General features: G+C 40.6%; 1 protein-coding gene across 2 annotated transcripts in view; it reads left to right on the forward strand.

Annotated features, from left to right (window-relative positions):
* Positions 1-27,147, forward strand: part of LOC103181108 (serine/threonine-protein kinase 32B) — a 151,093-nt gene that overhangs the window by 20,178 nt on the left and 103,768 nt on the right. Inside the window, exons 1-2 of one of the 2 annotated variants that reach the window (XM_042341186.1) lie at positions 10,919-10,952; positions 25,382-25,588. The gene's annotated coding sequence lies outside the window, so the exon portion shown is untranslated. Of the gene's footprint in view, positions 1-10,896; positions 10,953-25,381; positions 25,589-27,147 lie in introns of those variants that run through there. The other variant, XM_042341188.1, reaches the window with a different exon arrangement.

Consider the following 27,147-nt stretch of genomic DNA (forward strand, 5'->3'; position numbering starts at 1 on the left):
TCACACACTCGCCTTGCAAGAGAGAGGACCTAGATTTGATTCCCGGGCAGGGCGAAACCTAGGGCAAGTTTCCTTACTCCACACACCTTTGCTTATCTAGGAGTAAATAGGGACCTGGTTGTTAGTCAATTGGCAGATCGCTTTTCTGGGAATAATAATCCCTTAAAAAAAATAATAATTTGGTCACTTAATCCATGACTGTGTGTGGGACACTGCTGTGTGCAAGTGGCTGCCGCATTTCGCACACAAAATATAGAGTCAATTTACTTTACCGTGTATTCTGTGAAGCACTTTGCCAAGTCTGGAAGACCTTATAAGGAGCTATATCACGTGCAAGGATTATTATTATTATTATCATCATGTATTGCAATGGGCATACTGTGTTCAGTTAATGATTGACCAAGCTTAAACTTCTCTCAAGATTACAAGAGAGGTTCAAATAAAATTTGCTCTTTGGCCCATTGATCTCATCCTTTCAGAATCCATACCCCCATTACAGCATCAAAAAATAAGTCCAGTGTCATGGCCTGAACCACCCTTTACGAGCCAGATTATGATAATGATCATACGGAGCAAAGTTGTTACATTTTGTCTGTCTTTTGTATGAGGGGAGGAATGAGAAAAGTGAAGTCCGCTGCAATCAGCTTGTTTCACTTGAATAACACAACAACAACAAAATTACATTTATATAGCGCCTTTCACGTCAGGGTAATCGAAAACACGGTCGAAGAGGAGGGTCTTGAGGTGGGTCTTGAGGTGGGTCTTGAAGGTGACGGGGGAGAGGGCGAGACGGAGGGACTGCGGGATGGAGTTCCAGAGGGTGGGCAAACACAATGGTTGTGCAAAAGTCCTTTTTTCACTAACCTGGTAACCGGACTGACCCAACACAATAACATCCTCAACATCAATACAGAGTGATGATAAGCACTTTTGTGTAGAAAATAGAAAAGAACTTAAACACTTTTTTAAAAATTGCTTCTTATCCACTGACATATCTTTAACACATGCTTCTGTGTTCCATTGAACTCAATAAAAAAGTACTATTTTGCATCAACACAATAAAATCTCACAGAGAAATGTTGACACAGGTCCCACGGCTGATCTGTATTTAGAGCTGTGAGGGCAGAAATCCCAGTTTCTTTTCATTTAGTACAATTATTGCTTTTGTGACACAGGCCGATCAAAACAAATTTAGTATAAATGTATCTGACAGAGAATGATTAAATTGGTCTTTAGCTTCATGGCTAGTTAGGAGACATTGCTGTGTGCAAATTAGCTGTCATGTTCACCTAAAAATACACTAACTTGTGAGGCATTTTGAGATATTCTTCAAAAGTTAATGGCACTTTAGCAAATGCAAAGATTATTATTACTCTATGTTATTATATATTAAAGTGCTCTGGGATATTATCCTACATGAAAGTGCAAGTTGTTGTTATTTCACTAGTCAAGCCGAAAACAAATGGCCAACTATGTGCCAACTATCTCCAGCAGGTCAGAGTGACATATGCTAAAAATGTTATTGGTCAGTCGGGTGTCCGACACACGTGGAAACCAATCACCATGCTTAAGATTATTCAAATCAAAGTGAGGTTGCCATTGATATCACTGTATGCAAAGCTTTCCCACTGCTTGTCCAACTTGGACCACTCTACCCATTAATAGGATAGGGCAGGATTAACAGGAGCTGAGCGGAATGATTCCATGCCCCCAGTGATTGGTCTGCCCTTCCAGGTCCTGATGATGAACTGTGCTGGCATCACAATAAATTGTGAATGTTTCCTTAAACCAAGATGTGAATCCCCAAACTCAAGAGCTATAGAAGATAATAATAATAATCCTTGCATTTGATATAGCGCTTTTCACATCTTTTCAAAGCGCTTCATAGAATATGCTGTAAAGTGAATTGACCGTAACGCAGAAGCCAATTGCGCACAGCAGTGTTCCACAAACAGTCGTGGATTGAAAATTACCAATATATTATTGTTTTGTTTTGGAGGGATTATTATTAGGCGTGTGGAGTAAGGAAACTTGCCCAAGGTTTCGCCCTGTCTGGAAATGAACCCAGATGTGTCGCTTGCAAGGCAAGTGTTCTAACCACTGAGCTACAGGACTCCACAGGACTCCACAAGATGTGAATTCTTGAGATGACTTATCATCTGATTCCAGCCTAGCTGACTATGTAGAAACATCTTTTTGAGAGTCCCTTTCCACACATACTTTATATCCATGACTCACCCACACTGAAGACCTTGTCACAGTTTAAACTTATCAAACAGATGATAGATAGCCCAGCACAGGTTGTCTGCAGACATGAGAATTTCCTGTGACACAAGCACCTCCAGGCACTGGGAAAAATCCATCCTCTGGAATAATAGGTGTAATGCTTTATTACGATCACCCTAAAAACATGATGTACCTTATCGGATAACAAAACCATAACTACTCTATGTAAAAGTTTAAGTGCTCCGAGATGCCATCTGACGTGAAAGGAGCTATATGGATCTAGTTTTCGTTGTTTATAAATGCATTCTTTTTCCTGAGAGTACAGTGTTATGTCTCAAAACTGACTTCATCAAACACACCTATGACCATTTCCCTTGCTCGGTATCCAACCCTGTCCCTGTAAAGCACTCTGATTTGTGACCCTGTGTGAAGCGTATATAAATGCTATAGTTGTTCCGAACTTTAATATAGAACACAATACGATATACAGTAAACCCCCATCTTACCAGACTCAGGGTATCTGGAATTCGTACCTAGCCAGACTGTACCCCAAACCTAAAAATTAAAATAAAATCTGTGGGCCCATGTGCATGTAGACTCGACTCCCAACAACAATAACAAAATTAAGTTTGTAGAGCTCCCAACTCTCTAGGAAGGGCCAATGCCAAGCTCAGCAGCCTCACCGTCCTTGCTGGCCTCAACAGTGACCAGGGAGATCGACCTTGATTCAAATTGTTTGAATCCCGTGAGCAGAAAATAGCTTATGTGCTATCTTCTGCTCACAGATTCAAACAATTGCAGTGCCGGTACTGACATTTACCAGGATTTTTTTAAGTGTCTCTCAATCCCACTCCTCTATAAAGTGCTTTGAAACATTTTTCTGTGTGAGAGGCATTATATAATTGCAAGTTGGTGTTGACACATCATTGTTGTTCAGTATCTAGAGAAGCCTCACTTTCTTTAAGATTATGACCTTTACAGAGAGAATTGTTTTTCTCATGAAAGATTATCAGAGAAACATCCTGTCAAACTCCCTGGGCTTTTAATTAAACTTCGCAATTGGAGACGAGAACATTCTTTGTTTTTCAAGCAGGATTTTCAGTTGCAGCTCCACATAAGTAACAAGTACTCATTTGACAAATTAACATATTAATAGTAGCCTCTAAGGACAGAGGACATGAAGTATCAAAGAAATTGTACCACAATAGAAGGAAAAGAAAGTTTAAATGCCTACAGTAGAGAAGGGGAGAAGAAAGACAGGTGAAATGTAAGTTTTTTAAGACTAAGAACATTTTTATTATCAACACATGCCAACAAAGTTTCTGCACTTATCAACAAGGCTAATGTTTTACCTAATAGGTGTTCAAAGTACAATATTGCTCATGAAGCATTTGACAGTCCATGGCAACTTAAATAAATGGGTGCAGAATGAGCACTTGTATTCAAAGTTCAAATTTCATGTTGTGCAATAATAACATCAGTATCAGCAAGTTGATCTAATGTTTTTTTCATTTACATTTCTAACTAGACTTACAATAATAATCTTAGCATTTGCATTTGATATAGCGCTTTATCATGTCTTCCAGATATCTCAAAGCGCTTCACAGAATATATTGTAAAGTGAATTGACTGTATATTTGTGGGCAAATCGCGGCAGCCAATTTCGCACAGCAGTGTCCCACAAACAGTCGTGGATTCGGTGACCAAATTATTATTGTTTGTTTATTTATTTATTTCTGAAGGGATGATTACCCCCGGAAAAGCGATCCTCCAATTGACTAGCAACCGGGTTCCTACTTACTGCTAGGTAAACAAAGGCATATGGAGTAAGAAAAATTGCCCAACATTTTTGCCCTGTCTGGGAATCGATTCAAGGTCCTCTTACTTGCGAGGCGAGTGCTCTAACCACTAAGCTACAGCATTCCGAGGATGCAGGCCATCAGGTCCAGGGGATTTGTCATTTTTCAATCCCAACAGTTTCCTTAGTACTAATTCTTTACTGATGTTAGTTTCCCTAAGTTGCTTACTAACATTAGCTTCTTGGTTCCCCTCTATTTTTGATAAATTTTCAGTGTCTTCTAACATGAAGACAGAAGCAAAATATTTGTTTAATGACTCTGCCATGTCTTTATCCCCCATTGTAATTCCTCCTGTCTCTGCCTGTAATGGACCCATATTCACTTTTGATAGTCCCTTCCTCTTTATGTATTTGTAAAAACTCTTGCATACTGTCTTTATGTTCCTAGCTAGTTTGCCCTCATAATTCATTTTCTCCCTCCTAATCAGTTTCTTAGTTTTTCTTTGTGGTCTCTGAAGCCCTCCCAATCCTTGGGTTTACTGCTCTTTTTGGCAGTATTATAGATCTCTTCTTTTAATTTTATACTTTCCCTAACTGCTCTAGTTAGCCATGGTTGAACCACTTTTCCCATGGTATTTTTATTCCTCAAGGGAATATGTGATCGATTTTGAACTATATCCTCTGTGTGATGGGAAGCCAGCTAAATCGGGCAAGGATTCAACTAAATTAACTTGGCAGGAGTCCCAGATGGATTTTTGTGTGTCTTGAACTCAAATATCATTTCCAAGTGGAGAAACCATGAATTCATACCATAAAGTGCGAGTTTTAGAAGTCAGTGAGATGTGAATAACTTTCATTATAAATTTAAGTTGCCTCATATAGACCTTTGATATTTCTCTCAGACAAAAATACTATTACAATTTCTCCATTCACGAGATTGAATTTTGTTATCTTTCTCGCTGCAAATGTCATTGTGCAACATGTACATTTCTATCAGACAATGTGCATACACAGTGTTATGCTTTTCTCCTGGAAAGTGTATGACTTTCAAGGTCCAATAAAACATTTTAATTACTTTGTGAATGTAAGATCACTATATGATACATGTGTTTTCTGACTTACCTTAAATTAGGGCAGTGCCTTGAAGTGTGTCAGCCTGGCTCAGTGGTAGCACTCTTGGCTCTGAATCAGAAGGTTGTTAGTTCAAAACCCAGATCGGGATTTGGAATCACATAATTTAGGCTGACACTCCAAAGCAGTGCTGGGGGAGGTGTTGTCCTTCAGATGAGAGTTAAACCGAGGTACCATCAGCCTTTTCAGGTGAATATTAAAGATCCCATGACACTATTCAAAAAGAAACTTGAGTTTCTCCTGGTGTCCTGGCCAACAATCCACCAAATAAAATTGGTCACTCACTCCATGGCTGATTGTGGGACATTGCTGTGTGCAACTGGCTGCCACATTTTGCCCACAGAAATACACAATAAGTCAGTAAGTATATCCTGTGAAACGCTTTAAGACATCTCAATGATGCGATAAGGCACTTTATCAAATGTAAGGATTATTATTATACTCTCATTATTTGACTAGAACTACAGATTATATTTGACTGATCATTTTGACGTTGGCTGATGTGTTTGCACTGGTTGATGTGATTCTGAACACTAGACTCTGACATTTCCTTGTCCATGTGATCAGCATCCTTTTTTGTTGCATGAATCTGGCTGGGGAAGGATTCACGTGGAAAGAAAGTTAAAGTGAACGTATCCAAAAAAGTTGAAAGAATGAAACAGGACACAGAAGACACAAACTTCATCCTGCCTCTTCACTTGTGAGAGTGTGCTTATTTTGAGGGCTATTCCTCTCTGACGTTGCAGAGCAATTTTCCTTATACCAAAGAAAAACAACTGGTTAGTTAATACTAGTTTAATAAGAAGCTCGACTTCAGCCTCTCTGAAATGCAGTTCAACACCAATCGAAAATAATGCAAAACTATTTTGAGATGTGTTAGGTGGCACATTTCCTGGTCATTGTGCTGATTCTTTTGAAAGGCCTCAGCTCTGATTACATTGGGCAGTTAGCTGCGGATTCTATTACAGCTACAGTAATGATAGTGTATTGGTAAATCAGCTGTAGCACTGGTGTACTGCATATGTGAAATAACTGTAATCCTAAGTGTGGATATAGCCTATTGGTTCTTAACAATTGGGTTGTGATGAGTTCTATTTCTGCAATTAGTTTGAAAATGTTAAGAATGTTGGAAAGGGTTGAAAATATAGCATTTAGGTAACCCAAGTAGTGAAAGCAACATTTTCGATCCCAGGAAAGCAATATTCTAATATTAAAATTGCAACAGAAAGACGACATTTCCAAGATTCATCGCAGGTACAGTTTCAAATATTCTCTGTGGAATAAGGTGTTGATTAGTCCATTCACCGAAGCAGAGCTACCAAAGAATGAGATGGAAAAAATAATCACTGAGCAAAGCACAATTATATTAACAAAACTATTGTTCTGTAGGATACAATGGAGCTTGAGGAGCCTGACTGCAGAGATATTGGAATTGACAGAAGATTATCTGGAAGTTGCAGTTGTGACTGCCCTAGTGGTGTTTGATTGACAGCCGACAGCACAGCCAGATGGATAGTTATTCAGGTCATTTCTAGTGCTATCTTTCACATCTGCTGATTTCATATCACACAATACAATACGATTTGCATTTAAATAGTGTTCTTCATGTCAGGAAGACATGCTTCATACTTCTGACTGGGCACCCGAGCTGGGGTGGGATTGGGGGGAGAGGAGGGAGAGGAGCTGAAGAGGGATTCAGGGGGAAAGATTATCAAAGATACAATTGAAGAAATAAATATTAAGGCGAGCTTTAAAAGTGGGGAGGGAGGCGGTGAGGTGAAGAGATTCACGAATGGAATTCCAGAGAACAGAGGCAGCACGGTTGAAAGCTCGGCCACCAATGGTGAGGTGGATTGGACTGGGGTCATGCAGCAGGCCAGTGTTTGCTGAATGGAGGTAGTGGCTAGGTAGGTAGGGTCGCAGGATATGAAGCCATACAACTACCTAATTCTAATATATCCGGGCAGCAATTGACAAGTAGGACGCCCTGCAAGGTTTACCGTATACCAAATATTTTTTAACTTAAATGAACTTAATTCATTTTACATTATCTTAGTGTATAGTATTGTACTTTTCCGCTTCATTTGGCGTGCGTTTCTATTCTGAATAGATTAAAACAACATACACAATATACATATCATCTGAGGCGATGGAGATTACCTGCAATGGAATGTTGATTTGGGGGTTTGCTGCAGTGTATATGCGGCCAGTGGAAATTAATTCAACCACCGCTAAGGAATAAAACGATTCTTTAAAAGTTGATTGCCTGAGAAATCTTATGACAATTAAGAAAAAGAGGGCAACGAGCCAGAATTTACTGGATATACTGTAAAGTGGATTGACTGTGTATTTTGTTTGTTGGTGAAATGTGGCAGCCAATTTGCACACAGCCGTGGCCCACAAACAGCCATGAATTCATCTTTCCACTCCCCAGTCCTTTCGTCCACCACCCCCAGGCTCGGGTGACCCAGCCAGTGGTGCGCTTTGAAAAATCCTCCCGACATGAGAGGCGATATCTAAATGCAAAGTGAATTGCGGACTTTGCTGATTGAAAGCGCTCTAGAGAAGCCTGCAGTCCCAACTCTGTTGTTATGTGCTTTGCTGGTTTTAGATACTGCAGATGTCATGCTATCTGTTGCTGAGAACCTTCACTTGCATTTGATGGCCTGCTGGTTGTCAGCCACAGATGGCAAAGCTGTATTATCTGTTTGATAATTGAAGCCTGTACTTGTGAGAGATGAGCGCAGTGATTGTTCAGGTCTGCCGGCCCTTAATCTTAAGCAAATTCAGATTTTTATTTTGCTCTTATTTGCTGCAAAACCACAAAAGTGTTAAGAACTTAAGAAAGCATGAATGAGAAAAAGCTAGTTGGACAACAAGACACTCCTTCTACAGTTACACGTTACCTCCTCTATTGTGAAACCTCATCTCCACAATCTCCACGTTTCACTGCCTCTTGGGATAAAATATTGTATAATATAGTTAAATATAATAAAACAGTAAATTCCTGATGACAAGGCACTGGCTTAACTAGTCACGACCACTTAAGTCGCTATGCTATTAATATCCTACCCATGCAAATTTTTAGTAAGGGGCTATGATTTACTTGTCATTCTGCTTACCACGTGACTAGTCGCATTCTCGAAAGTCTTTTAAGTATAGAATTTACAGTGTAAAATTGATCGGATAACTCAACCTGTAAAATGGTGTCTTGCATTGCAGAGGCCTCCTGCCCTATCCTGCCTGGTGTTGGCACTTTTGGGCACTTGCTCAAATGCATCACAGAGGCCTCTGGCCTATTGGAGGGCCACACTGTGGTCTCCTGCCTTACCTCCCACCCAATACAGTGACAGGATACAGCAGGAGGCAGGTGAGGTAGGACACCATTGCCCACTCTGGCTAATAAATATACGAGCCCGAAACCGAACCTTTGCACAGGGTTTCCTCCATGAGGACCCCACCTCCAACAATGGAGCTCACCCCTAACATTGCATTGCAGTGTCATTCTAGACTATATGACTTCCAAGTCCTGATGTGGGGCTTCAAACCATAATCTTCTGAGGCAGCCCGGCACCCAATAGATAGATAGATAGATAGATAGATAGATAGATAGATAGATATACAATAAAGCCCCCTTTATAATGCAATGGTTGAGTTTTTAAAATCCACAGCCGGGCAGATTATTCCCTGCATAACAAGTATTTCACATTGAATCTATTACATGATTTTGAAACAACAACAACTTGCATTTATATAGGTTCCTTCACGCTGGGTAGTTTCCTGGAGAAACAACTTTGAAGTTAAGGAGACCAGAAATAGTGTTGCCAGTTGAATCTTTTCCATAATAAACTCAACAAGGAGTGGTTTTATTTATCCAGTTGTGTTTAGGATTCAGGATCAGTTTTATTGGTAATGAGATGAAATAGTTTGATATTCATGTGTATAAAAGTACCATTTGTACAATTAATCAAATTTCTGACACCTTTTTTGTGTCACTCTTTCCCAAAATCCCAAGTCTTTTCAATTGATCCACACATTTTGTTAACTGCTAATCAAAGCCCTTTTCCTTGCAAATTTCTGCTTGTTTTCTATACAGTATTTCAGGCACATATACTGTACTGTTTTTACACATAATCTCTTGTCTCTCAAATCAAGCACCCTGTTTGAAAGCTGATAGATAAAACAATCTTAATCTCTGTGAAAATGCAATAATCAACTCCAGAAAAAGTGACAGGGTATTTGACAGCAATTTTACAAAACTGAATCCAACTCAGACCTGAGTGTTTCTGTGAGATACATTGTCAAAGTCGCTGACAAATTTGAAGCAGCTGGACCCAAATAGTGTTTCTTTGTATAACGTTTTTTCCCAGTGTTACTGAAAACATTGTGAATTGATAAAGTTGAACAAAAGTTTAATATTCTACCTCATGATTCTTAATGTTTGCTACATAGTGAGACCTACATTTTGAAAGTCTTGTTCTCCTTCTTTTCTTTTATATCTTCAACATGATCTGTGCAAGATCAATTTGCACCTACACAATTTTACCATCATGAAAACCTGCGACTATATGCAATGTTATCTTGTAAAACAGTAAATGCAATCAATATTGAAGATGTTCTTTTCAATTCTAATCTTTCCTTTAACAGCCTTTTAGTTTATTTGGTGGCAACATTTCTCTTCTATAACAGCCTCGTTACACACAATAATTTGCTTTGCCTGGTCCTGTTCATATAAAGTAGCAGGTGAACACTATTAAGTGTGTGGCAGATGAACACATATTAAGCAGCAGGTGAACACTAAGGTAACTCCCTGCTTGTCGGCCTTACCATCTCTTCCCTCCGTAGGATGGAGATCATCGAGATCTCTGCAGCTCGTGTCCTTTACCTCACTGGGCTCTGTGACCCTATCACTCCCACCCTAGCCCAGCTCCATTGACTCCCCATCCCCCAGAGGATAGAGTTCAAAATCCATGTCTTCACCTTCAAAGCCCTCCACGGCCTTGCTCCACCCTACCTTTGTGACCTGCTAACGCCATATCAACCTGCCCGCTCCCTCTGCTCAGCAGGCTCTGGCCTGCTCCACGTACCGCGTCTGGCCTTCCCACCATCGGTCATGGTAACTTGGTCTGTGTGTCTATATGCAGAACCAGAGGAGAGAAACTAAACTGCTCCTTCTTCCTCAATGGATTGTGGATATCCAGGAAAAGAACATGAAAGCGATTCAAGGATATGTAAAAAAATCCTAAGATATGTACTTGCTAGGTTTGGTTCTGATGTTGGCTCTCTTGTCATGGTGTAGATGTGTGTTTTAGTACTATGCAGTATCAGAACATGTTGTTAGACAGTAGTCTTGAATCATGTTTGCACATTTATCATGTTTTTAATATTGTATGTTTTTAATATTTCATATTTAATGCCATTGGTGCTGTCTTGTTAAATATAGTACTGTCAACAGTTAAATGATTCACAGAATTTTCTTACAAACAAACCAACGCTGCTATTTCCCACAACCTTTTCAATGGATTTAGTTTAGCAATATTGTCAGTGTGTTTGGAGTTATTTTCTCTTTTACTTTATACTTAATTCAGAAAAGTTAAACACCATTAAAATGATTAGGGGAATAAGAGTGATGCAAGCGTGGAATACTTCATATCGGTACCATTCAATGTTCATTGTATTTGTTTTAATCCTCAAATGCATTTGCAATCATTGAATTGTAATGATTCTTTTTTATTTTACAGTTAACTTTGACCACTTTCAAATCCTTCGAGCAATTGGAAAAGGAAGCTTTGGAAAGGTAAATTAAATCATTTTTGATATGAAGCAATTAATATTGCACAATGACTGTTTAAAGTTATCACTGAATAATATTTTATGCTTCATTAAAAAAAAGTTCAGTGTACATCTTTGTAGTCTACTGCATAACAGAGTAATTTTCAACGAAATTGTCATTCAGGAGCGACAACCACTACAGATATATCATTATAAAATAAGTGCTAGAGTTCGATCAGCATGTGGTTGGCTCTTTTGTAAAGTACAATTGCAAAAATGGACCTGTAATCCTCAATGTCCAAACAAGCATAACTGGGGGCTATTCTCCTCCAGCTGGTGAATAGACTGAAGAGATTGAACCAAATATTGGGCCACTTGAGTATGACAGCATCACGGCAAGAATGGTTCATGGCATTTCAGTCTTTTCTCTCTGAAACAAATAAGCATTCCTCCATTTGTGGCCTTTTAATCAGTGTGATTGGATCCTAGATTTGGAATATGAAATAAACTTCATAAACCTAACTTTAGGTGGCTTGTATGATACATATGCTCTTGTTGTTAGTGCATGTCTTTCAGGTTCAATCCTACTGCTCAGTTGGTAGCACTCTCGCTTCTGGATTACAAGATATTCCATTCAATACAATACAAATTGACATTGATATAGTAAGTTTCACATTGAGAGGAGGTCCAAACAGCACTTATCAGTCATGTCTGAGCTGAGGGTGGGAGCCAAGCTGGGGTGGGGAGGAGAAAGAAGACTGAAAGCACAGTTAAAGAGGTGGGTCTTGAGGAGGACCTTGAATGAGGTGAGGGAGGGAGGAAGTCCAGAAGACTCCAGGATGGAGTTGCAGACAATGAGGGCAGAAAGGCTGAAAGCCCGTCTGTCAATATGAAGCAAATTGCCCACTGAGTGAAGGGAGCATACAGATCAATAGTGTTTGAGGAGGTCGTAGAGGTAGGGGTGAGACCGTGGAGGAATGTAAAGATGAGAACAAGGATCTTGACCTCCAACAATAGGGGAATGAGCCGAGCAAGGATGGGGACAATTGGCGTATGGGAAAGGACATGTGCTGCAGAATTCTGGATAGTCTGAAACTCGTGTAGGGAAGAGCTGGGGAGTCCAGCGAGTAGAGCATTGGTGAGGTCAAGCAAACCAGACTAAGAGTATCACATATTCATACTATTGACACACGGAAATTTCTGGAATAGAATGCACACTCTCTCCCTGAGGAATGCATTTAGAATCATAGAATCATACAGCACAGAAAGAGGCCATTCAGCCTATCGTGTCTGTACCAGCTCTGAAAAGAGCAATCCAACTCAATCCCACTGGCCTGCTTTCTCTCCATAGCCCTGCAATCTTATCCTTTCCAAATACCCATCTACTTCTCTCTTAAAAGTTGTTATTGAATCAGCTTCCACTACCCTTTCAGGTAATGTATTCCAGATCCGAACAACTTACTGGGTGAAAACATTTTACCTAACCTCTCCTCTGTTTCTTTTAATAACTAACTTAAATTGGTGTCCTCAGGTTACTGACCCACATGCCAGTGGAAACAATTTTTCCCAGTTCAACCTATCAAATCCTCTCATGATCTTGAAAACTTCTATTAAATTCCCTCTTAATCTTCTCTGCTCTCGGGAGAATAATCCTAGTTTCACTTATCTCCTCATAACTAAGGTCCTTCATTCCTGGTACCAACCTGGTAAATCTCCTTTGCACCCTCTCAAATGCCCTAACATCTTTCCTAAAGTGCGATCCCCAGAATTGAACACTGTACTCCAACTGAGGCCAAACCAGAATTTTATAAATATTCAACATAACCTCCTGACTTTTGAATTCTTTGCCCCTATTTATAAAGCCTAGTATCCCGTATGCTTTTTTTAACAGCTTTATCTACCTACCCTGCCACCTTCAGAGATTTGCTTATGTGGACCCCCGGTCTCTCTGTTCATTTGCCCCCTTTAAGATTGTACCATCTAGCTTATACAACTCTCATTCTTCCTACCAAAATGCAACACTTCATATTTCTCCATATTAAATCTCATCTGCCACGTTTCTGCCCATTTTACCAATCTGTCTAAGTCCTCTTGGAGTCTGGTGCTATCCTCCTCACCATTAACTACTTTTCCTAGCTTAGTATCATCTGCAAATTTGAAAATTGTGCTCTCTATATCCAGGTCCAGATTATTAATATAGATCAGAAAGAGCAGTGGTCACAATACCGACCCCTGAGGGACACCACTACACACTTGCCTCCAGTCAGAAAAGTAAATGTTTACTATCACTCTCTGCTTTCTGTCTTCTAGCCACTTCTGGATCCATGTTGCCACAGTCCCTTTAATACCGTGGGCTTGTATTTGTTTATAAGTCTCTTATGTGGCACTTGGTCAAATGCCTTTTCAAAATCTAAATAAACTACGTCTACTGCACTACCTTCATCTATGCTCTCAGTCACTTCAACAAAAATTCTATTAGGTTTGTCAGACATGATCTGCCTTTAACAAATCTGTGTTGACTGTCCTTTATTAAACCATATTTTTCCAAGTGAGAACTTATATTGTCCCGGATTTGGCTTACCTAATTCCAGAAAGTAGACACCGGTTGGTGAGTGCCAAGCTTTAGGGACACCAACGCATACATTCGGGTACTGCTGGAATTTAACTAGGTAACAACAATAACAGCCCAACAACAACTTGCACTTATATAGCACCCTCCACGCCGGGTGGCATGTCAGAGCGCTTAACAATGGTGGAGCTCGAGGCTGAGCCATGGGAGGGGGAAGGGACCGTAGGTGTGGTCGAAAAGGAAGGTCTTTAGGTGCAACCTGAAGATAGGGAAGGAGGGGGCAAGGCAAAGGGGTTGAGGGAGGGAGTTCCAAAGTTTCGGGGTGTTGTGGCTGAAGACACGGCCGTCGATGGTGGAGAGGAGGAGACGGAGGAGGCAGCTGGTACTACTGTGGGGAGAGAGGAGGTTTGAGAGATAGGAGTGTGCCAAGGAATTGAGGGATTTAAACACTAGAGTGAGGATCTTGAAGTCGATCTCTCTGTGACAGGGAGTCAGTGGAGTTTGGCAAGGACTCCAGTGCTTTGGCAAGGACTGTAGTTCTTGCCAAAGGACAGCTATATGGTAAAATCATAGAGCTTGCCATCAAGAGCACTTTCTGGCAAGCTTCCTGCTGCATCTACCAGTTGGTAATAATAATAATAATAATAATCCTTGCATTTGATATAGTGCTTTTTCACGTTGGGAGGACGTCCCAAAGCGCTTCACAGAACACACTGTAAAGTGAATTGACTGTATATTTGTGGGCAAATGCGGCAGCCAATTGCGCACAGCAATGTCCCACAAACAGTCGTAGATTGAAAATGACCAATTTATTATTGTTTTTGGTTTTGGAGGGTTTATTATTAGGCGTGTGGAGTAAGGAAACTTGCCCAAGGTTTCGCCCTGCCTGGAATTAAACTCAGGTCTCTTGCTTGCAAAGCGAGTGCTCTACCCACTGAGCTACAGGACTCCATGGTAGCATGGAGCTTGAGCAGAAGCTGTTTATCTTTCCACATACCAAATCCTGGATCTATAAACATGTTCACAAACCTGGCCTCCAGGTTATGCCTTGCAGCAACTGTCCTAAGCATCAGAATTTCCTTAGCAACAGATCCAGTTTAGGCTGGAGCCCTCCTACTTTGCAGTCACTTCCTCATTTTTTCACAAATCTACCTCACTGTTCAGTCCTGGACTTTGCAGAGTTATTCAAATAATTAATCTTTGCATTTGATATAGCGCTTTTCATGACTTCTTGACGTCTCAAAGCGCTTCACAGAATATACTGTAAAGTGAATTGACTGTATATCTGTGGGTGAAACACAGCAGCCAATTGCACACAGCAGTGTCCCACAAACAGTCGTGGATTGAGTGTCCAAATGATTATTGGTTTTTTTTAAGGATTATTGTCCCTGGAAAAGCGATCTGCCAATCAACTAACAACCGGGTTCCTACTTACTGCTAGGTAAACAGAGGCGTGTGGAGTAAGGAAACTGAGAACCCAGATCTCTCGCTTGCGAATAATAAAATAATAATGTAAAATAATAATGTTACAAAACTACAGGTATTTGGTGCTGGTTGATACAGTTCCTATGAGTACAGTTTTTTTTTCTGAAGACACAAACTCATACTGGATGTTGGCAGCCTTCCCAAGTACCATTCAATAAGGTGTGAACCCACGAATTGAATGTTGGAAAGCTATTATAACACATCGCATTTATATAGGGTTTTTCATGTTGGGAGGACATCCCAAGATGCTGGGCATTCAAGGGTTTGCACCTGAGCTGAGGTTTGGATTCAGAAGGTTGAGGGCCCAGGGTGGGTGGGAAGATGACTGAAGGTGCGATCAAAGAGGAAGCTCTTGAGGTGGACCTTGAAGGAGGCAAGGGAAGGGGCGAGGAGAAAAGGACTCCGGGAATGTAGTTCCAGTGAGCGGGGGCAGAAAGTCTGAAGAGCCAACTGCCGATGGTGGGTACTGGACAGGTGATGTGAACCAGGCCAGTGCCTGTAAAGAGGAGGAAGTAGGAAGTCGGTAGGCTTTTAGAAAGTTACAGAAGTTGGTTGGGGCATGACTATGGAGGGATTTAAAAGTGAGAATGAGAATCTTGAACTTGATCCTCTGGGGCACGTGTGGAGCCATTGTAGCTGAGCAAGAATGGAGGTAATAGGCTCACAGAGCCTAGTGTGGGAGAGGACACGAGCTGCAGAGTTAGGTATTGATATCAGTTTGTCTCCACATGACAGTAATTACCTGTGAAATGCTTTAAAATAATTCAGTGTTATAACTGTTATACCAAAACCAATGATTATTATTGGCATTTACTTGTACATAAATCTTAAAAAGCCATTCTTTTCCCTTTTTTAAAAGTTATTTTATTTTCAGTACCTTAAATACCATTTTCTAACCATGAGGTTAGGTAACACTCTTGGACTGTGCTTCTCTCCCTGGATGTGAGCGATTGCTTGCCATCTCCCCAAACGAGATACAATATAATAGAAAATTACATTGGTACAGTGCCTTTAACGTCTGGAAGAGGCCCCAAAGTACTGGGCAGGGAGTTGGTGGGGGGAGATTGAGGTAAGGGAGGGTGAAGGGCAAGTAGGGTAGGAGGGTGTCCAAAGGTACGGTTAACAAGGAGGGTCTTGAGACGTTACTTGAAAGAGGCAAGGAGGGAGCGAGGCAAAGGGAATATGAAATGGAGTTCCAAAGGGTGGGAGCAGAGAGCCTGAAGGCCCCTCCGCCAATGATGGAGCGGGCCGTGTGGGGAACTTGGAGCAGGCCGGAGCCTGCTGAGCGGAGAGTGTGGATAGGTTGATAAAGGGTTAGCAGGTCACTGAGTTAGGAAGGGGCAAGGCTGTGAAGGGCCTTGAAGGTGAGGATGAGGATTTTAAACTGTATCCTCTGATGAATGGGGAGCCAGTGGAGCTGGGCGAGCTGGGGGATGATGGGGTTACATAGCCTGGTTTGGGAGAGGACATGAGCTGCAGAGTTCTGGATGATCTGCAGCTTGTGGAGGGAAGAGTTGGGAAGGCCAACAAGCATGGAGTTAGCGTAGCTGAGCCTAGATTTGATGAACGCATAAATGAGGGTTTCGGTGGGCTGAACGGTGAGGCAGTGGCGGAGCCAGGTAATGTTGCGGAGGTGGGGAAGGCAGAGCAGGTCATGGCATGGATGTGGGGGAGATCACCTCTTTGCAGAGAATTGAGAGTGTATATCTCCTGCCATTCCCTCATTAAACACAAAGTCAACCATCAATTACCTCACTATCTCAGAAGTGCTGGAATCCTTTTGCGTTTAGGTTTCAAAGAAATTGGTTTGGATCTCAAGGTTCGTTTCCCAAAAGACCCCTTCACAACAAAATCACAGATACTGAGACCAATGATTAAAGAGGAATATTATGGTGTGTGGAGGGAAAGAAGCACTACTTTCAATGGAAAGCACTACCTCCATCTGGGTAATCATCTTGTCTCTGCTCTCCCATCACCAGGGAAATTATAGTTTCATAGCATTGAGATAGCCGGGAGCTGATTCTATGCTGCTTATGAAGAGTGTTATAAGTTCCAGAGCATGTTCTGGATGTAGGTGTCTCTTGTGGAGTCCTGTAGCATATTGGTTTGCACGCTCGCCTTGTAATCGAGAGGACCAGGGTTGATTTCTGGGTAGGGCGAAACGTAGGGAAGTTTCCTTACTGCATTCGTCTAGCAGTAAGTAGGAACCTGTGTGTTAGTCGATTGGTAGGACACTTTTACGGGGGTAATAATCCCTTCAAAAATAATAAAATTTAATTTATTGTACCATTTACTCTTTGACTTCAGGCTCTCTGCAATACAGTGTGATTATAAATTTATACATCAGGAAAAAAAGAGAGGAATTGTAAATTAACTAGCAATTTTTTGAAGGAAATCTATCTTTGTGAGTTCCATCAGCCCAAGATATTTGAATGATGCAAAACCTCTTTGAGCTACATTTTATCCTCTGATTTGAAGGAGTTTGATTGTGTCCTAGATTTGTTAATACCATGGGAGATTATTACAATTAAATAATTTCAATCCAGATTCAGGCCACTGGAATGCAGGAAGAGATCAAGCTAACACAAAGCAATTACAGACATTAAAGTTTTATTTTGCTCTAATTTTACATGATAAATGTGAGATGACCTCAGTATTCCAATACTCTATTAAAGCATGAGGATGAACATTGTTATAGCCTAATCTGTGAGCTCAAGTCCCAATGAGAGGTTTGAACCCGTACCATTCTGACACAGATGAGAGAGCTACAAAGTGAATAAAGGTGATGCCTAAACTGGAGAATATAGCCCAAATCCACCTTATGGTTGTGTAAGTCATCAGAGTGACATTAGTGGTAGCAATATAAGTACAGGAGTAAGTAATTGGAGAAAAATAGTCCAAGCAATCCCTGATTCCAGATGAAAGAGGCAGTATTGTGGCAGGAGTCCTTTTAATAGATTTAACTCTGTGTGAACTCCATAAAAGTCTTCAGTGTTTTTCAGTGCACTGATAAAACAAGAATATTGGGCTTCATGTTGGCTTGCTGAGTAAATGCTCCATTTTGCATGATGCTGAGTAATACAAGGTTTTGACCATAAAGGTTTTGAGTCAATCCTGGGTTGGTGCTGAGTTAGCAGATGATGGCTGTTGCAGTAGTGGGGCTTCAGTGTTCCCAGGTGTCATGTGGAAAGCAATAAACCGATACTTCTACAAAGTGAATCTGTGTGAATGTCAGTGATGAGGGCAGAATCAGACTTAATAGCAATGCTCTTGACCATCAAAGTGTGTGCAGGTTCACATGTGAAGAATGGTCAATTGGGGAGGTATCTGATGCATACCAGTGCCTGTAGAACGGTATCTCAGTAGAGATGCCACATTCAATAAAAGAGAGTTGAAAAAGACACAGAATGCCGTACTTTATTTACCTGTGATATTGCAGTAACTTTACCGTCTGCATTAATGAAAACATTCAACATATAACTATTGCAAAATTCTTGTCCTTACTAGATCTAACTAATAAGAATAATCCTTGCATTTGATATAGCATCTTATCATGTCATTGAGACGTCTCAAAATGCTTCGCAGGATATACTGTAAAGTGTATTAACTGAGTATTTTGTGGGCGAAACACAGCAGCCAGTTGTTGGTCAGGACACCAGGAGAATTTTCTTTTCAAATAGTGCCATGGGATCTTTAACATCCATTTGAACAGATGGGACCTCGGTTTAACATCTCATCATTACTGTATGTGACAATATGCTGTGTATCATTAAGGAGCTGCAACCAAGTTTGAAGAAAATACAACCACTTGCAATTATATAGTGCTTTTACACAGGGTAGCATCTCAGAGCACTTAACAATGGTGTCGTTTGATGCTGAGCCAGGTAGAAAGGGAATGTGACCGAAGGCATTGCAAAAGAGGAAAATATATACAAAAGCAAGAAATTGATCTTAGATTTTCTTTAAGGGCAGGAAACATGTTTTTCACTATTTCAGAGTAGTTCCAGTAGGAAATTTCAAATAATAATAATCCTTGATTTCATATAGTGCCTTATCACGTCTTCGAGACATCTCAAAGCGCTTCACAGAATATACTGTAATGTAAATTGACTGTATATTTTGTTTGCGAAACACAGCAGCCACTTGCGCACAGCAGTATCCCATATACAAGTATGGATTGAGTGACCAAATTATTTTTATTTTGAAGGAATTATTATTCCCGGAAAAGTGATCCGCCAACCGACTAACAACAGGGTTCTACTTATTGCTAGGTAAACAGTGGCGTGTGCAGGAAGGAAACTTGCCCAACATTTTGCCCTGCCGGGAATTGAATCAAGGTCCTCTCAGTTGTGAGGCAAGTGCTCCAAATATTTAAATTTGGAATGAAAAAGGGATCTGTTCCTTGCGTATTGACATTTGCAGTTTGGAATCTGATGCTTTCCATAGAAGTCATGGTTAGTTAATAATCTTAGGCTCCCTCTCTTTTATAATTTTTAATTATCCTGTGTTACTATTTAATTTCTTGAATTAATCATCTACTATTCTCTAGGCTCCATTCTTTTGTTCCAGACATTTTGTCCTAGTTTCAAATAAAGTGAATTCTAGCATTTCTGACTAGCATAAAACATAAAACTGCATTTTTCTATGTTTGTATAGAGAAAGGTCTTTGTGTGGTAATTTATTATATTGAGACAATATTTAATTATTTTTCTCTAGGGATAAGTTACATTTTTTTAATATAGGAAATAACAAAAAAAAGTTGTATATATAAAAAAATTATAGAATCCCCCTTTACGTAGGGTAACATCTCAGAATGCTTCACAAAGACGTGGTCGGATATCGAGCAAGAGAGAAAGGGAAGGGAGGAAAGGGCAGGTACTGTAGATAAGGTCAAAGATGCAACATAATACAACTTCTTAAATCATGTGGAATAGTATAACATTCAACCAGTTAGTGTAGGTTATTTTGAACAGGAAGCCAGACCTTCACATGAGGGAGAAGGGAATAGAAGGGTATGGGAGAGAGTAAGGAGTCGTTGGAGAGTCATGTGGAGTACAAACACTGGCAATGACTAGTTGGTCCAAGTGGCTTGTTTCCATGCTGTATATTGTTTGTAAAGCTTGGTTAATTCACACATGGTTTGATTTACTTGAATTTGCGTATTAAAGAAATTCTTGAGAAATTGAACACCATTGAAAATGAACATAAATAATTAATAATTAAAATGTTTGTAGTGTTAGAGAAAATTAAAATCCAATGGTCCGTTCAAATATTATGTGAATTAGCATTATAGATTTTGTAGTCAGCTTTATTAATGATTGAGTTTAGAAGGTGAACAAGCAATGGGATGCCCATCAGTCTGACTCAGTTGGTAGTACTTCTGCCTCTGAGTCAGAAGGTCTGCGTTCAAGCCCCACGTCGATAATTTTAATTTATAGTCTAGGCTGATAGTCCAGTGTGGTCCTGGGAGTGTGCTTCATTGTTCGAGGTGCTGTCCTTCAGATGAAACATTAAACTGAAGTACTGTACTGTTTAGGTGGACATTAAAGATCATATGACCCTATTTGAAAAGAGAAGGTAGTTTCTTACAGTGCTGTGGCCGACAATCTGCCAAATAAAACTGATCATTCACTTCATGGCTGTTTGTGGGACTTACATTGTACAAAATTAGTTGTCGCGTTTGTCCACAAAACACAGTCAATATCTATTTACACTATATCGTGTGAAGCCCTTTGAGATGTTCTCCCATTATGAAAGGTGCTATATCAAATGTTAGGTTTATTATTAAACTACCTAAATAATATCAATTTTAAGAAACTGTAATAACTAGTGTTAGTCTGGGAATATTATTATGTGGGACCGACTGAACAATTCTGCATACTGGAATCACAATCTGGGATGTAATTGTTGATGTAAGTCAGGGCAATACTTGGGATACAATTAGCTTAAGTACCTCTGGGTTTACAAGGCTACAAACTGCCTCAGCACCAGTTTTGCTGCTCCTGATTGTTATCAAGTGACCCCTCTTGGGAGGTTGACATGTGCAGGTGTTGGATGAAGAAGGCATTGGGCAAAGGCAGGATTAAGTGGGTTTGATAGCCATTTGGTCAAATTGCCTTAATTTTAATCTTAACTGAATCAGAGACAAGATGAGGGGAGCACATTGGAGGAGAAAACTTGAGTGGAAATAAACAACATAACTTTTAAATAGCTTTAGAAATTACTGTCTTTTGAGGCAATATCCACTAGAAACTGAGCTGTCACTGCCAAACTAATTTCATGTTGACAGCTTTAAATTGGAAAGCTGTCAGGCCACTATGTGTGTGTAAAAAAAGCAATGGATTAAAGTAGTTGCTCCATTCTGTCTGGAAGAAAGCTGAATGAGTACTGTCTTCCAAACTGCTGAAACTCAGATGTAAATTTACCAACAGTCAAATGGTTAATATTTCCTGGTAACTTCCTGCAAGACGGAAGCCATACTCCTTGGCTCCCATCAACGTCCTTTCTCCTGCAGCTCAGACTTTCTCAACCTCTCCGGCCTTTTCCTAACAGTTACTAAACCTGTGCTAGGGGTCAGGTTCGATCCCCAGCTGTCCTTCCAACCCCACATCCAGGCCCTGACGAAGACCGCTTTCCTCCACCTCCATTACATTGTTCGGCTCTGACCGTACCTCTACCAAAAGTAGCCAAGACCCTTGTCCACCCTTTTGTTACCTCCCGTCTCAATTACTCCAATGTTCTCCTCGCCAGTCTCCCCAGCTCCACTATCCACAAAATCCAACTAATTAAAAACTCCGCCATCCGTACATCACCCCACTGTAAACTTTGTATCCCCATCACACCAGTCTTCGCCAGGCTCTCTCTCACATAACAAATCGACTTCAAGTTCCTCACATTTGCCTATAAATCCCTTCATGCTCTGGCACCTCCTTACCTCTCCGACCTGCTTACTGCCCACTCCACCATCTCCGCTCCACCGACCACTTCCTCTCGACTGATCCCTCATCCCCCCTGCTTCTGCCTTGTACCCTCCTGCTTGTCCCTTGTCCCCTCAACTCCACCATTGGTGGTCATGCTTTCAACCACTTTGGCCCAAAACTTTTGAACTCTCTCCCTTCAATCCCTCTGCCTTACTCCCTCCTTCCCATTTTCAAATCACGCCTGAAGATCTTCAACGGTGGTTATGGTCACCTCTTCCCAGCTCGGCATCAGGTTCTACCGCTGTTAAGTGCTTCGAGACGCTACCATGTGTGAAGGGCGTTATATAAATGCACGTTTTTGTTGTAATATCATTCTCTATCCACTCTCTATTCCTGGCTCCATCAACATTCCAGAGTTACGTAGACTATAAATTGAGGGAGGATTCTGGGTGGGCGAGAGTGAGAGGAGACTGGTTTAAAAGCCCTAATTTCTCTCTGGTCAGAACTTCTTTATCACATCCAAATAGTTGGCTGTAGCAGGTCAGCTATAAGCAAATAGAAGCATTTGACCCACAACAGTCTGTGTTCCTTAGTGGTAAGTACTATTACTCAGAGTGGGGACTTCTGACCATTGCCAGCAGGGGCCTCTCAAAGTTCGGTCTATTCCAGGGATGTCTTAGCACAGGACAGTTTTGGCCAACTGTCGGTGGACTTGTTGTTGGTGACAGGAATCCACTGGTCTTTTCAGCAAGTCTGGTAGTTACATTAAACACTACAATGACGACTGTGTCTAAAATATACCTTGTTATGCTGTCTTAATTGATATTTATAGCTAGCGAGCGAAAGCTTAAAAATGATTTGTGAAATCAGTCCATCTGTGAGTGCAAACGGCATGCAATGAAACCGATTTCACATCACCGAGCTCTGCTTCACAGTATGTACAATTTAATCAAGCAAAGAAGAACGTGGCTCTGGGGAGTGTTACTCAGCAAGGGGGTGGCAGCATTACCGAACGGATGGTTGAGCCAATTCTTGTTGCCTGCTTGACTTCAGCTGAAAATTCAGAGTGAAGATGGGGATGTGTGGACATGGATTAAAAAAACAACACCGCAACTGGTGATCTCAGTTGTCTGCAACAAATGACTGATTCCCACAATCGCAGCTCCTCCTCCTGGTCACAGGAATAGAAACGGAACACCTTAACCCACTTATCTTAAACCACAACATCATCCACCTCCACTTTATCCTATCTTGCTGGCTTTAGTTACTTACTTTAGAATTTCCCAATAGGCCTATATGTGGGTCCTATTTCCTATTATTTTGATAAAACTGGTAAACAAAGAAATAAATAACAATGATATTGTAATAATAATAATCGTTACATTTGATATAATGTCTTTTCACAATAGAACTTTGGAGTTGAGTCAACCCTCAGTAGTTCGGTTCCTAAGCCATGTGGGACTGCAGGATTCCAGAGCACTGATGATAACGGTCCGGCCAGTTTGGCGCATTGTCGGTAGTTGAAGGTGCAGACCAGTCACTGGGAGCAGAGATTTTTTTCCACTCAGCTCCTGCTAACCCTGCAAGCCAAAATCCTGTCAGGTAGGATGGTCCTAGCTGGACAAGCAACAGGAAGCTTGTCAGATAGTGGTCCAAATGGCAAGCTAAGCAAAAGTACTCCAGCACACACTCTGGGGTTCCCAAGCCTTGGCTGTTGTCACCCTGCATCTAATACTCTTCAGAATAAGTAAGCAGGATGTGATCCTCCAAGGAGAGAAAGTGCATTCCATTCCAGACACGGGAATGTCAGTGTGTAAGTGGCATATGTAAGTGACTGGTTTAGATACCCTTAAGCATAGTGATGGGTTTCCCTATGGGTCAGACACATGACTGATGAAAAAAAGTGTTTCTCCAAAATATTTCTGTATCTTTGATCTCGTATTTATTTTTTGTAATCAAATACCACTGACTCAATGCTGGGGTCGGACCAGTTCAACAGATACCAGTAACCGTAAATTACTAAGTGTGTATTTTCTAATGTATATTAAGAAGCTGTTCGCAAATTTCAATTACTTCTGAAATAAACAATGCATTCCTTCATAAAGAACTTTGTAACTGAAATGAAATAGAAAAAAAATGATTTGTAAGCCTGAGTGCTGCTGAATATAATGCTAGGCTGGATGATCCCACTGAGGTTTGTGACAATGAAACTACTTAAAAATCTGCACAAGAAAAAAAATGCCTAGGATTAACCGGCCTGCTGAAATAAATTTTACTTGCACATTAACGAAAGCCACTTTTATATTAAAAAAATCTTTGAAGAAGCACTTGGTGTCTGCAGTGGAACTTTGATTATCCTTTGCCCTGATTATCCGAAATTATTCGGGTAATCCCAGTGTCACTCTGTTTTAGTTCCCATTCTGCCAGTTCTTAGACAGAGTTTCTAGGAAATGAGAGGTAATTTGGAGAAGTGAGTGCCGCGGGTTCTGAGGTGGAGAGCTGAATTAACAAAGTAGAATCTTATTTTGTGTAGCAGGAGCTGAGTTAATTGCAGTGAGTTAGTGTAGCAGGAGCTGAGTTAAACGAGCAATTGAAGTAGAGCAGCAGTAGAATCGGGGAGAGACAGGAGATCACATAAAGTAATACCGATTTTAATATCTCTAGTGCTCATAACTCATAGTTTGTCAGACATTGCTGTGTGCAATTGAGCTGTCGTATTTGCACTCTGCTTCACAGGTAAATCCTGTGAAGCCTTTTGGGATGGCCTCCCAAGGTGAAAGACAGTAAACCAAATGAAAGGATTATTATTTTTTAATTTGATTTGTGTTTAGTTTGAAGTTCTAAAAGATGAAGTGTAAAAACATAGCTCCATCAACAGAGTTCCCACGAGTCAGTGTGCCACATTTTCAGTTACCATCCAAGGATCATCAGCGACTGCTGTTACGAATGAATAATCCTTGCATTTGATATGATGCGTTTTCCATCAGACGGACATCTTATTTCACATGATTTGCTGCAGACTATAGTGACTGTGTATGCGTAGATGAATGTGGCAGCCAAATTGCACACAGCAATGTTCCACAAACAGCCATGAAGTGATTGACCAATTTTATTTGGGGGAACTGTTGGCTAAGACACCGGGAGAAACTCCCTTGTCTTTTTGAATCATGACATGGGATTTTTATCGCCCACATGAACAGTCAAATGGGGACCTCAGTTTAATGTCTAACGGTAACTCCAGCAATGCAGTGGATGCCCAACACTGCAATGAAGTGACAGCCTAGATTGCGAGTTCAAAGACTCGTTATAGGCTTTTGTCTCAGAGGTGAGAATGCTACAACTGAGCCAAGCTGACACTTACTGTGCTTTAGAACCCATTGTGTGGATTAGAAAGAGAGAATGCACACAATGTGATTGTTAATTATGTTCTTCAGAAGCAAACTGAAAGATGTGTGCTATGAGTATGTATCACTATTGCAGAATCACTAAAACCAGACATGCTGGCCTCTGGGTTAATGGAAAGAGCTGCAACAACGGGGAGCAGCACATTCATACTTCTACTGTGAGCAAAATGCAAGATCAAGGAGTTGGTCATATCTTCAAAAGAAAAACAAAAGAGAATGGGAAATGCAGGAGAAATATTTTTAGCAGAAGGGTGATAGCATGTGGAACAGATGACCAGCAGAGGTAATGGATCAAAAAACTATAAGGCTTCAAAAGGGATGTAGGTAACTACATCCATTATCCACTACGGGAATTTCCATTATCCACTACGGGGTCTCTATAATGGCACGTAAATGAGATTCCATATTATCTGTTGCAGAACGGGATGAGAGTCTATCCCATGGGTTAATTCACAAGCCAATATGTTGACTGATTGGTGAACATTGCAAACTTATCACAACGAAAAGGGCAGGCGGAATGGAACAATGGGGCAAATAGTGTAATGTGTAAGAATAATCACTGGTGAAAATTATTGTCCAAAACATAACTTTTGCAAGTCTGATTATGAACACAGCTCTGGCTTTAACATGATGATTTGACCCGTAGCCAGCTGCCAGCTATTATTGTTGTTGGTGCTGTCTGAGGCACTGGTCCACTCTTCAGTTAGTATGGCATGTCATACAGCAGCACTCAAAAACCACTGTCCAAGGCTGGCAACATCAATTGTGGCCTTTGGAGGCTTCACGTGGCTTTAGGCCAAATTATTATGTTACTCAGAGGGTACTCAATGAAGGGAACAGGTTGCAGGAAAGGCGGTAGAGGCCAAGAGATGGGACTTATTTAAAAAGCAGCTCGATGTAGTGATGGGGTGATGGTAGAACGGGTGAGATCAGATGGGCTGAAGGGTCTCCTTAATCTGAACCGATCTTGTGAGAGGGTGGCTGAAACATTGGTGGGCCACCTACCTTCTATAACGCTTTCCCGAAATTTCTCTGTCTTGCTCTCTGACCCTCTTTGCTTTTGAACCAGTCTAAACCATTATCCCTTTGACATTAACTCCTTCAGCTACCTCTACCCTACTTTCTATTTCTTCCCCAGCTCAGACTCCCACTCTGACCTTGCAGAGTGCTTTGATATACTTTTCTACATGAAAGGTGCTATAAAATTGGAAATTCTTGGTCTTAAATTATTCATAATCAACTGCACAAGTTTAGTTTGGATTCACCCCAGAGGAACTCGGACTTGTGTGGTAATTTTATTCTTATTTTTGACCAATTTCTTTGCCCTTTTGTACCCCAAACAGTTTTTGATCCCCATATCGCTGATATGTGAATACATTTACACTTTATGATTAAAAGCAATATGATCATTACCAATTTATTGAGAAATGTGTCATTGGGAACTTTTACTCATGTGTCATATTTAGATTTGGGACATTTTTTGAAAGAAAAAGCATTTCATTTGCAGAAAGTTAATTCTATTATTTGGTTAATTGATAACATAAGAGAAAATAATTTTATTTTAAAGAACTGCACCATCAATGGAAAGTTTAAGCTTTGGGATGGAAAGTAATAACATCTAGCAATAAATATTTTAATTTGAAAAACACACCACAGGCGTTTTGCAATGAATTCAGACAGTGACCTTATATTATTCAATTTGCCCAGCAGCTTTAACAGTGAATTTATTCAGATGATTTTCACCGAGATAATATTCATCGATTTTTTTTTCACCCCCACCCCTCCTTCGCAACAGAGGGAATGCGTAATGAGATAAAAGCACCTGTGAAAATGTTTTGATTT

The sequence above is a fragment of the Callorhinchus milii genome, unplaced genomic scaffold (assembly GCF_018977255.1).
Source record: "Callorhinchus milii isolate IMCB2004 unplaced genomic scaffold, IMCB_Cmil_1.0 Scaffold1, whole genome shotgun sequence".
NCBI classification, from domain to species: Eukaryota; Metazoa; Chordata; class Chondrichthyes; order Chimaeriformes; family Callorhinchidae; genus Callorhinchus; species Callorhinchus milii.